Source organism: Prenolepis imparis, unplaced genomic scaffold, assembly GCF_030444845.1.
Source record: "Prenolepis imparis isolate NDT839.2.m4 unplaced genomic scaffold, iyPreImpa1.0 SCAF_3, whole genome shotgun sequence".
Lineage (NCBI taxonomy): Eukaryota > Metazoa > Arthropoda > Insecta > Hymenoptera > Formicidae > Prenolepis > Prenolepis imparis.
Window position 1 is genome coordinate 17,309,436 of NW_028141161.1, and position 12,935 is coordinate 17,322,370.

At 43.0% G+C, this 12,935-nt stretch overlaps 1 protein-coding gene across 4 annotated transcripts in view; it reads right to left on the reverse strand.

Moving 5' to 3' along the window:
* Positions 1-12,935, reverse strand: part of Atg16 (Autophagy-related 16) — a 397,081-nt gene that overhangs the window by 126,349 nt on the left and 257,797 nt on the right. The gene's annotated exons all lie outside the window — the stretch shown is intronic.

Here is a 12,935-nt window from a genome sequence, read left to right on the forward strand (position 1 = left end):
AATAGATATTCGTATCCGTTTACACATTTCTTCATCATTTAACCCATCATACTGGTCTCTATGAACAGATTTTTAAGATAAATCTTTCGTAGTTAATGATGTATCGAACATCGAGATTCACACACAAAGTAGAAAGATATACTTCTAAATAATAAATTTCAATATAAAGTTAATAAAGTAAATAAAAATTGAAATGTATATAAAAAAAGAACATATAGATATATTCACAATATATATACATATTTATTTAATGCGAATATATCTATTTAAACGAATATTAAATCTTCATAGCTCTTTTAAGGCCGACATATATTTTTATTTAAACATCGTTGCGACGAGCTATCTATGTCGATAGAAAAACTCGTACACAAAACCACGGGTCGTTATGGCTTCGTCTTTGGCGGATCACGTGAAAGTCGTAAAAGTTCCCATAACGCCAGATTAAATCGAAGAAACTTTGCGAAAGATTTATTATGCATCCGCAGTAACGTAGCATTCTACAGAGGATGAGGAGGGGAGAACTTGCAATTTTTTTTTTACACAACAACAGCGTGATAGGATAGGTCCGATAGAATTCTGTTGCAATCCGAGGTAGTCCTGGTCTGATCTCGTTACATTACTCCGCAAATAATCTCGTTGAAAGACCAGCTCGCGCGAGAGACGAGGAGAGGCAGAACGTCTGTTCGCCATCCAGGTGAACATACTCTGCCGTAAGTACTAGCTCAAGCCGATGATTATCACCTGCTTATATTCTTGGTGCATATAAGGTACATCTTCAGGGTCATAGAGCCGGAAGGTAACCTCTTCCAGTGCGCGTCGCGTTCGAAAAAAAGAAGAAAGGAAATTCCGAACTCTTTCAGCTTCGCGACGATGCGATCTCCGGTCTCGTTAACTGTTCATAACCCGACGACAACGGCACTCATCGGTGGCCGCTTTCTTTCTATCTCACCGTGTAGCTAGCTCGCGTCTCGCGCCCGTCCGATCGATTTAATGCCACCTTTAGATATCCGTAGCGGTTTCACGACCGGCCACGGAACCCTCCTCTTCTCTCCACCGAGCAACGAGTCGTCCAGAACGCAGCCTGAATATCGGATAGATATCGATGGTGTCCAGAATAGCGGTGCTCGCGTCTCGTTCGCTGTAACTCGTTCGTGGGCGGACAGGTCGAAACGAAGAGACAACGAAGTATCGGTTTAAAGGAGATCGAGGCCGGCTCAGGTGGCGAGCCAAGAGGGTGTCGCCAAGAGGGTATCAATATTGAAAGAGAAAATAATACTCGGCTACAGGATAACCGCATTATCCGTTCGCGCGCCCATCTCTACTGGCGTCTTCGCCCGACTCGATGCTAGGCGCGACGAATACTAATTTTAAAGATGAAATTGGCATTTCCTTCTCCTACCTCTCTCTCTGTCTTCGGTATTGTGTTGGATTGATAAATAAAATACGTGCCGTCCCCCATCCTTGAACAAGAATTCGATGAGAAAGAAGACGCAGTCTTATTCTTGTTGTATTCTCGCTGTATATATAGTATATATCTCTCCGAGTAATACTACGCTGGTTGCATTTCACGATCGGCATTGTCTGTAACGGGAATCGTTATGATCTTTGTTCAAATACCTTCCTGCCGTATCGGTGATATATACGACGCATAGTGACCACCGATGGGCTTGTTATCCGTCGAATTTCCTCGTGCATATATTGAATGAGGTAACTCAAAGAAGTCTAGAGAGTCGTATAAATTTATGAAGAAGAAAATGTAGAAATTTCCATCATCGTTTTCGTCAATGTTGGGGTAGCATCCTTAGATTGCAACAAATATTGTAGAACGGTACTTGTGAGGAATCGATGGTATGCTATCAACTCCGTCGTCGATACGAAAGAGTTACTTTTCTTATATTAAAGAATTTTATACTTTAAAAAAGTGATGTAAAAATATTTTTTTTTAAGTCTCAAAAATCGAAAATCTTTCGGCCTTGCTGCAGAGTGTAATTATTTACTAAATATTTTTTATTGAATGATTTATATAAATACATAAATATATAAATTTACTTGATCGTAACCAAGATAACATCACAGTTGCCTTGCAATGTTAGAAGAGCGCGTGATATTCGTATAAAAATAAATTTTATCTTAATAACTATTAAACCATTAATTAACTTGATCTCGAATTATTAATTAAGTTCGTAGTTTCAATGAGAAAAGTATCTTGTAACACGGAGGATGAGTAATCATCCTCAAAAGATCATCACGATAGAATTATACTATGCGTTTTACCGCGTACACATAAACCACCACGCGGAAAGATCATCGAGAGCTGTTTCATGTGGCAAGAGAGGGGATCAGAGGCCAATAATTTCGCCCGCACGTTGTACCGTGCATTATCGCGTTGGTATCGTACGCTCCGTGATAAACGTGAATGGTGAATTCAGTCGTTACCGAGAAGGGATCCGCGTACAGGTGTATATGTGTACATACACCTATCCTATGCTCCCCTTTGCACCACCAACCTCCGCGAGCGCCCTTTCTATTTCCCCCTATTCTCGCGGCACACCGCATCGTTGGCCGGCTACCACACAAGATGAATCATTGAAAATGCAGCGCGCCGTAAGATCTCTCGGATGTGCCTGTGGTAGATAACTAGGTACGCCGCCGTCGTTGGCCACAGTGGTGGCGGCGACACGACGACGACAACGACGACGACAGCAGCGAAGGAAGACCACGACGAAGACGCGCGATGTGATGGTACACGCACGATGTACCCGCCCAGGCCTGTAGCCACGTACCGATCTAACGAGGGCGATTGTCCCGCGCGGATCGAGAACGATTTTCAGGTGCCTCGAGTCTACGAGGAAAGTCCGCAGAGTTAATGGCACGGATGAGGGTAACATTTACAAGAACGGCGATACGACCGCGGTCGCTACGTAAACGCGGCTCATACGGCCTAATGTATCAACCACTCTGCCGTGAAGATGCCAGCTAAGATGCCAGTTAAGAATCGCTAGGTATTAACCCGCGCGTGGAGCTTCAACGGTTCGGTACATCGTCGGGAAGATGATTCGCGGTAAACCGCGAAGAGGATCACCCGCGCAAGATGATGACGGTTGCGTGCCTGGAAGAAGAAGCTTGACAATATCATCGTCTTTTTACCAGCTTTCAGCGTATTAATCACGTTCTACGGCTATCACCGCATGGTACAGTACAGTACAGTAGAGAAGCTAGACTGACGGCAGTCAGCGGGGGTAGTAATTATTACCTTACGGAAGAGCGAAATAATCATCGCGGCGCGACTTGGAGCAAATTGCTGGATAAACACTTTCCGTATAATTATTCGCGCGGTGCCGCGCAAGCGCGAGAAATAGCAGTGGTAAATGTTATTAATGTATGAAGTGTGTCGTTGAACCGAAGATCACACGGAGAATGCCGACGATGAGGATTATTAGCTTATGTATTACCGTGCCCGAAGAAGATCGCAGTCGGGCTGATGTTGCTCTTTCGGTGGCTGCGCAGTCGCGACATAGTGATGCGAGAGAGGCGGCGAGAGGGAAGGTTGCAATATAATGGCGAGGTGGCTCGATGATAGAAAAAGAGCCACGTAAAAGAACAGAGGGACCGCGAGACGAGAGGAGGCAGAATGCGGAAAAAAAGGGAGAGAAACGAGAGGGTGGCTAGCCGGAACGGAAAGGAGAGACGGAGGCAGGTTTATAGCGAGGATTTAGATGCGAACGAACGTTTCGAGGCATTGTTCGATATAAGACACGACTTCATTAAGCATTCAAGTAATGTTCAAACGTTGTACATTGAATTGTACTTGCGTCCCTTTCGTTTGCTGCGCCCCATCTCATTTCCCCGCTGTCGCCCCGGATGATACCCTGAGCCCCCGCCGTCTCCGAGCGAGCGTCGTCCACCCCGTGTCTCTCTCGCCGAAGACCTACCGTGTATTGCCGTGTGTTGGCGGCACGGCATACAATGAGAATATCGTCTCGGGGGAACTCGTGATGCCGCAATATCGAATAATGTATAACTATATCATAGTGAGAGTGGATAGACAGAGAGAGAAGAGAATAGAGTAAGAAGAGTGGTAAGAGGAATAGATGGGAGCGAGGTAAGACGACGGTGAAGGAGAGAACGAGCGTTTCGTGGTATGGTGAGGCATAGTGTCGGAGGACTGAGATAACCCGATATATCTAGATGACTGCGCGCGCACGGAATACATCACCATATAAGTAAAAGCCCCATGGTCTCCGGGATCACCGCGACGAGTGCGCCGCGTTGGTTGCGGCGCTTGATTCATGGTAGCCGAAGAAGCCGCCGCGCTTTGATACCGCCACTATTTTACGTCCTTTAGCGATATCTGCGCGCCCGAATTATTTCTCGAAATTTCCGCTGGTTCCTTCCTTCCTCGGTCTTCATCTTTTCCTTCGTATTTCGCGACAAACGACGAAATGTAAGTCGAAAATGTTACCTACGATTTTATTTTAAGCAACCGACTCTCGTTAACCCTTCAACGTCTTGGAAAGTCATCCCCGTTTAACGATTCGTTTACACGAGTAAGGTGAATAATCGTGAAAGCGCGAGTATTACGGAGATATAGCGCGATAAAAATAAGGATGTTCGAATATTCGATCATGTTTCAAGTAGAGTCAAATTCGTAACGTAAATATATTTCATATGTCGTATAAAAATCGAAAAGAAGTGACATCGGGCGGGCACGTAAAATGAGAATGTCATCACACACACACACACACACACACACACATACAGAAATGCACGATTTTCTTGGATAAAGTTAATCGGATTCTTACGTCGTCCACGCACGTTCCGCAGCTGCGCCATGCCATTTCCGCAAAAAAATAAAAGTGAAGCCACCAGAGCCATTTCTCAGAGAGCTTAGAACGTCCGCTCGCACAAGTCCGAAAGGTCCGGATGATTTACTTCTTCGGGATATTATAGATGCATGGATCCGTTAGGCTTGAGATATTGTAATCTTATCATTCTCGCGTTTAATTAATAGCCTAGTTATAAAAGAGAATTCTCTCGCAGCAAATTTAATTAGAGCTAACATAAATAAATATTGCAGAACTTGCATCCCTTTTATTAAAGACTATCACAACCGTTCAATTAACGTTATTTCTTTTTGCTATAAATTCACATGGATGTAGGACGATTTTTTAAGAAATTGTCGGGAAGAGAGTAAGCACGGAAAGATATAATTTAGTATTAGGGAAAGCATCTTTTTCGTGAAAGATCACGTATTACTAATTTGTTAAAATATGTATAAAGTTACATGTGGCGAAGTGTTCTCGCGATGATGCGAGCTATATTTCGTGTCTTTCGTTTTGATCACGTACAAGCTCCGCGAAGTAAGAGCTTTTTCGCGGCGGTATTTCATAAAAAGGTCCTATGGGTTATGAGGCACGTTTTAAGATCGCGGAAGTACTCGGTTTATGCATGTACAAAGTTGTATGGGCCCCGATGGATTCTGCTACGACAGCATAAAATTTATACCCGGCACCTTCAGTAATACGCGTATCTTTTACATTCGCGTATAGTTTCAGTCCCGTCGCACGCGAGATAGGCGATCGCAATTTCGACACAGATTGTAGAATCGATACTTCGTGCTTCGTATATCTCGTTTCTCAAGTTTTAAACATCCACCGCCGGCAGGAGGTATTTTCATCTTGCCATAAAAAAAAGAAATGTACACGATATGCTTTATACATCATAAAAAGAAATTTTGAACTGATAAAAAATATTTTCTATAATTTCTTTTTACAGAACATATTATTAATTGAAGTAACTATTTTTATCATTAATATTCAAAATGATAATTTTGATGAACAATTTTTCTAATTTTATGATTTTTCTCCACTAAATTTTATTGGTAGTTATTTTTTTTGCTCTCTCTTTCGTTCTCTATAAAGTTCTCAATACACGTAAAGCATATATAAATGCGGATAATACACAGATATAGTTTCAACTCTCGTGATAGTTTCAATCCGCAGTTCATTTTACTCGCGTACATTCCAGTAAGTTACCACTATGAACTCGTTCAAAACTCATAAAAATGGTAATCGGCGATGTGAAATTATACGTCTCGTAAAATATGGAAACTTTTTTAAACAATTTATATGTATATATATCTTTTATTGATATCTTATCAATCTATTCGAATTGTATGCGAGGTGGTCTTGGATATAAATTTACGAAGCGATATTCTCGTTGGATGACGAAGAGATAAAGCATTGGTTAGAAAAAAGAAAAAAACAAGGACAAGAAGATTTACGGCTACGTATATACGCGGGAAATTTTCGCAATGTGCGAGAGAGGAGATCATCTTGTCGACATCGAACGACGTCGAACGAGCAGAAATCGCGTAAAGGGAGCACGGGAATCGTTGCGACGTGATTGCATCAAGTGCGAATAGCTAGTCCGTCTTCGTGAACGCGTCTCTTCACGAAACGCCATTGTCGCGGCATTACGGCGTTTCGATACACCGTTACATCACACACAGGTATATTGAGTTTAAGTGCATTCTGCGTAATTGAAGGCGCAGCGAAGGCTACGGAAACGTTTTCAGCGAGTGCGGTAATAATATCTGTCTCGTGAAGAATTGTGACTGCAATTTTCGAGTAGTCGCCGCTTCTCAGCGCCACCCTTTCCACCCCATCCCTCTCTGTTCTCTTTCGCCTCCCCTTTCGACTATCATTGGGCCTCGAGCGCGACGCGGGAGAGGAAATAAAAAATATGACACTTCTACCAAGCGGAGTAACGCGAGCCTTAATGGCATTGTTAACATAATTCTCGCGCGATGCGCACGAGCGGCCGCATAACTTACCGTCGAGCGACGACGACGAATTATTTCGAAGAAGATATGAAGGTATATGGGCCCCGTATACATCATACCGTATAGTACACGTGGAGAACCGCGATCTAATGGATTTTCGTCCGCAGCGCGAATAATTAAAGGATTCATGCAGCACATATTAGCATTACATGAGATGGCCTAATTTGTTAGATTCTGTTAACTATTTATATAAATGGAATTTTCATAAAAAAAAATCAATGCATATATCTCATATATTACAAGATGCATAATTTAATATCCAATGCAATCTGTTACAATCCGTTCGTAACGAGAACGATTTATATTGTAAAGCATGTTTTTTAACATTTATTATAATTAGTACGTGCTAATAAATGTTGGAATTTATTACAGAACCTCGAAAGCAAAATAATTGGTCCGTATACTATATCAGAATTTTGATCATTATGATAATCTGTACGGTCGTTCGGCGGAACGTAAACTCACCGCAAGTCTACATTACGTGAATCTGATGTTTTTTTACCACGTTTTAACGACGATACTCATCGCCCTTATTAAGCTACTGACAGCCATAATTGTTGTCATATTTTTTCCGTAATGAGTACTTCTCCAGTTGTAATAAATCCGGTTTTTAATAGCCCAACGCACTATCTTTCCAGCTACTTGTTTCTTGATTTACAAGAACGCTTAATTCTATATCCTCCAAAGAGTGCTCTCTTGTCTGCGCCCTTTTTTTTACATCAGTTTCGTAACAAATTCTCGATTTATTACGCACGAGGATCTAGCTGTAAAGCCCGAATGTGTCGGCCGAACAATGTGTCGCAAGAGTGGGATACCATTCATTAACGACGCGAGCTAATTGGGCCGGCTGACGGTAGATTGGAACCTGACAGCACTGATAATCGGCTAGAATGAGCTAACGGATATTTGAATCAAATGTGCTCTGTCTTCGTCTCTCGATCGAGAATTCGTCGTGGGAATGATTTATACGAAAACTATTCTCGTTACTGGCCGCTGCGTAAGAGAGATAGACAAGATAGTTTCCACGCGGTAAAAAAAGCTATTCTACAGGTAAAGAGCGGCGCGTCGAAAAGAGAGGCGTATTATTATCTACGCGCTTTTAAGGCATCATCAGTTGGCAATAAAAAGACGATACGCAACCGGCTGACGCGCACACAGATTAGGCTACACTGACTCCACTATAACTCTGTATAAGGCGAATCGAACGATTAATAACTCAACGTGGCAAGTGCGGGTATGGATATGTACAGACGCGTACGCGAGACAGGTAGTCGTAATCGTCAATAAACCGTACATATTGAAACGCGTATAACGAGACGTACGTCGCTTTCGCCGAGCAGAAATTCCACGGGCAAAGGCTGTTATCGAATAAATTGGTATGTATCGGTCATTGACCATCGTCGGGCAACATATGACGCATGCTCTCTCGCGTACTAATCCTATTAAATCCCATTACGAATAATTTCGGGGTCCGCAATGACAGGCCAAAGGGCAGCAGATTCGATATCACGGATACCGAATAATGGAATCACGATGGCGTTTACGCGTATAAGCGATATTATATATAGTTTAGGACACAATGTGCTAAAAACAACGCTGCTAGGGAGATGAATCACGCCGATCATTGACAATCCTGTGACGTAAATCAATACGAGATGATGCGTGGCAGTAGGTCAGGTGATGCGTCGATATTGATCCACCCTCCTCTCCCCAGTTAAGCGTATACAACAATTGTTCATTCGCCTTTATTTCCCAAAATATGAGCAGAGCCTATTGACCATTGTGAAAGTTTCAGAAAGAGATTTACGAGAAATCTCGTTGAATTGGCTAACGTCCCTAATACAAACGCGAATGCAAATAATATGCACATAATTGCATTATTTGATAAATTTATACGATTCAGCCGCAAAATTTCATGAGCGCATAAATTTGCACCTCGCAATGTGTCATGGTTATTTAGGGGAACGGGAGACAAGAGACCGCTATTTATCACAAGAGTTGAAATCCCACTGTTTTGCTTCAAGCATTAAATCTCTACTGTTGCATTGCATTCATGTACAGATTATTTTTCATCGAGTCTTAGAATCTCAATGTGATAAACACATGTCAAAATGATACAACGGGCCAATCGGAATTTATATACTTTAGATATTAAAATTTTATAAAAACTAACAAAATAGCGACTACATTGTATTAAAATATTCCTAACGATATCAAACTAATATTATTATTGGGAAAGTTTGAAAAAATACCAAGATGAGTATATTATTTTAAAAAATATTTAATTTAAAAAATATTCGAAAAAGAGAGATACAGATAAACAGATAAAGATTATGAGATGCGATAATAAAGATGATTTAAATACTATCGCGTCTCATGATCTTTATCTATTTATCTGTATCTCTATTTCGAACATTTTTTTTAAACTAGATATTTTTTAAAAATAATATACTTCTCTTTGCATTTTTTTTCAAATTTTATCTTAGGTCCTCCATGTAACGCACCCTTATAGAAGCGCGGAAAATAAATTTTGAGAAAAAAAATGGCTACATCCTTTACATAAGATGACAATACAGAAAAAATCGAGCACAACTGAAAAACATACGGACGCAATTGATTAATAGATAACACATGGGCTTCGCGTATGTATACCAGTAAAACATCCTTTCGACGAGCGTACAGCGCATATTAGATTTTTGATGGACGGCGACGTGGGTAGAGTAGACGTCCGCGTTCGGCTCGCGGAATGTGGAACAAATACCGATTTCATCAAAAACCGATATCTGCCTGTCTCTCTCTTTCCACATGCGGTACCGTGCGAATTCCAAACGTTGCAACCATCGTTGCTATCGTTCGCTTGTTGTTTCGTTCCACTTGACCATGCAGATAGAAAAACGGAGCAGCGACAAAACTGCAAACACGCTATTCCACCATGATTCGAATTTCAATGGACGATTCTATTTTTAGCTGCGATTAATTATCTCATTTTCGAAACTATCTTGGCAATTTTTTCAAAAATTAGTACGTTTATTATTTTTCGAAAACACATAGAGTAATTGAAGAATGTTTTTCATTAAAAACTCATTCAAATTAGAGTCATCAGATGTAATAGTTATAAATTTTTCAAGTCAATTATTCTTTCCTATTATTCTATCCGTTTAGCATATTTCACGATACACAGCTATAATAACTGAAGTGAAACACCTGGCGTCGTATTTTCTAACGTTTGTCTTGTAAACATCGATGCTTAATCAAGATCATATCGCTGTATAACCTCGCTCATAGCTATCCATCATCCCTGTGAGAGAATCGCGACTCACTGGAATACACTAACGCATTAATATACATTGGCAAATATACGAATGGGAATAAGCAATTGATTGGATTATGTCACGCGTCATTGGTCACGTACTTGCAAAGGTAAATGCAATGCGTCATTTTGACAGACACTATGGTATATCGTTTAACACCCCGGTGGACGCGCTGAATAGAAAGGACGCAAGCGACGACGCAGCACGCTTCACTTTCGCACGCGAGATGCGTCGAAACGGTCGTTTCTCTTGATTAACAATTTTACTTAGTGACAAGAGGATGATTCGTGAACGAGGATGACAAATCACTGCGGCATTCCACGCGCGCGCTTCGCAAAAGGTCACCGAGTAATCAGACGCGGTCATCGTCGGATTAACGCTACGGGACAGCCACGGTAAATACCATCGCGCCGACTAAAAGCGCTGTAATCTCTGCGGCGATAATAAAGTTGCCTCAAACATTTTTCCTCTATGCAAAAACGACGCGCACTATCTGCCTAGAAAACTGCCTCGCCTCAATCGCGCGGGACGCAAAAACGCCCAGCGTCACAAACGATCTCCTTCGCCGAGAGCCGGCGCGTAAGAGCCTCTACACGCAACATCCGTTAAATCCTTTCTCGTCGGTCTTTTCTTTTTTTTGCGCACGCAACAAAACTGAACACCCTATCTACTCTCGCGCGCACAAAGGCTTATCTCTGGTATACGTGATACTAGCGTAGGGAAACCCTCGTGGGTCCGAACGGTCCGCTCGGTTCTATACACATACATCCGCGTACCATGCGCTCTCATTAAACGAGTCCAGCCGCGTTTTTCATTTTCATCGCGTTCGCGGGAAAAAAACCGCTCGTTCACGAAACGAAGAGTCGTCGTGTATGGCGCACGCAAAGTCAGAGAGTGAAAGAGACAAAGGGAGAGGGAGAACTCTCCCTGTGTGTGTGCAGATTGTTCTTACTGTTCCCGAAAAGCCCGTGAGTTGCCCGGCGATGTCGAGCTGTCGCATCGTCGTCGAGAGATAACGCCGCGCTTCCTCCTCTTGGCGATACCTGATTAGTTTGAAAACAGCTCGTCGGCTGCTGACAGCTACGACTATGCTAACATCGCTCGTCGCCTCACCCTCGCCTGGTCGGTAGCGCCGGCGCGCCGCTGATGAAGCTATCGCGCATTGTTGTGCAACCAGCAGAAGAGGATCCCGCGGTAACACATGTAAACGAGCCGTGTAGACCTGCTATAGGTTGTAGAAGTGCTATGTACCGGTTTGCCGCATCCACATAAACGTACACATTTCTATCCGGCATACACGTGCCCGCCTGCCAAACGTGCAGAATGACCGACCGCGTTTTGTGTCAATACACGGGCGAAAAATCCTGCTGTTATTCGCCTTGCGGATATTGCGTCGCAATGCCATCAGTGATAGGATATTATCCAGTTTTATCATAAATGAAGAATATGGACTGTGTGTTAATGAATAAGAGACGTATGGGGAAAAAGCTCGCAACGCGAGAAATATTCACTATTTGCATCTCACGGGCTACTGGTTGCCGAAATAAAAATAGCTGTATATAATTGATATATAATATTATAATTAGTATAATTAGTATTTTGCATAGAAAAATATATGGGAACTAAAGAGCATAAAATGTAGAAAAAGGAGAAAATATACAGAAACAAACAAGATCGGAGGAAACGCCGAGTAGAACGTTCAAAAGAGGAACTATGTCGAAGAGTAGATGGAAAATACTTGGCGGTAGTGTAATATGCAATTGCGATGACGACGACAACGACAAATCCGTCGACTAGAAGGGCTTCGTGCCAACAACTATACGACCGTACAAGGAATGCGGCCTTTTAAGCCCTGTTCCTCTCTTTCAACCCTCGACTCCCGTCGACTTCCGCCGTGGTTTCGCTTCCTTCTGTGGCCTACCGTTCTTTGACCGGGACTACATAATGCACATTCGCGTTCCTAAGCGTTTTAACACGTACGTTAACTTCCGCCTAACTTCGTCGGCGCCGGTATCACCTGTGTAGGCAGGTAAAGCGACGAGACGCCGTCGCATCAGCCCGGGGGGAATGTGCAGCGACACAGCGGTAGATTATGCGGTACCCACGTAGAAGTTGTTTGTACGCGGATAAGAGGGGTCAGGTCTAGTGTCGTCCATTTTTCACAACTTTCCTCTCGCCGCCAAGGTTCTCGTATCTATCTCATCCCGTTGCTCACGATCGTTACCTTCCCTCGTTCGCCTGCTGCGCTCGCTTCTCTATCCCCTGTTTATCCCCGCGTATCTCTTCTCCTGCCCTTTTCTCTCTCTCTCTCTCTCTCCTCTTTGTGGATCTATTAGCGAATAGTCGCGTTTTGCCGTCGCGTCCTCTCTCAGCGTGTATGCCGGCCTCGGAAAATCGTGGTTCCCAAAGGGTGGGAAGGGATGATCGATATCTCGACCGTGTGACCGCGCCGAAAGTATCCACCGGCCATTATTCTTCGCTCGTGAGCTCGCTCGTTACTGTCCGTTAAAATTTTTACGCGATGAAAACAAGTCCTTCCACGATACGAACGGGACGCGAAAGTGAAATGATTCGCCGTACTGACGCGACGATAATTCTTGTCGATATCACGAGAACGTGGTGTACGGTATATTTTCCGTCACGGAGCGTCCGCGTGCGATAACAACACCCACTGAATTCGTGAGTTTCGACGCGTGTTTCCACGCGGACGGTGCAACTTTTGCCCGACAATGACGCAAGAGGAACGAACTTTTCCTCTGGAATGGCATGGACGGTTATTC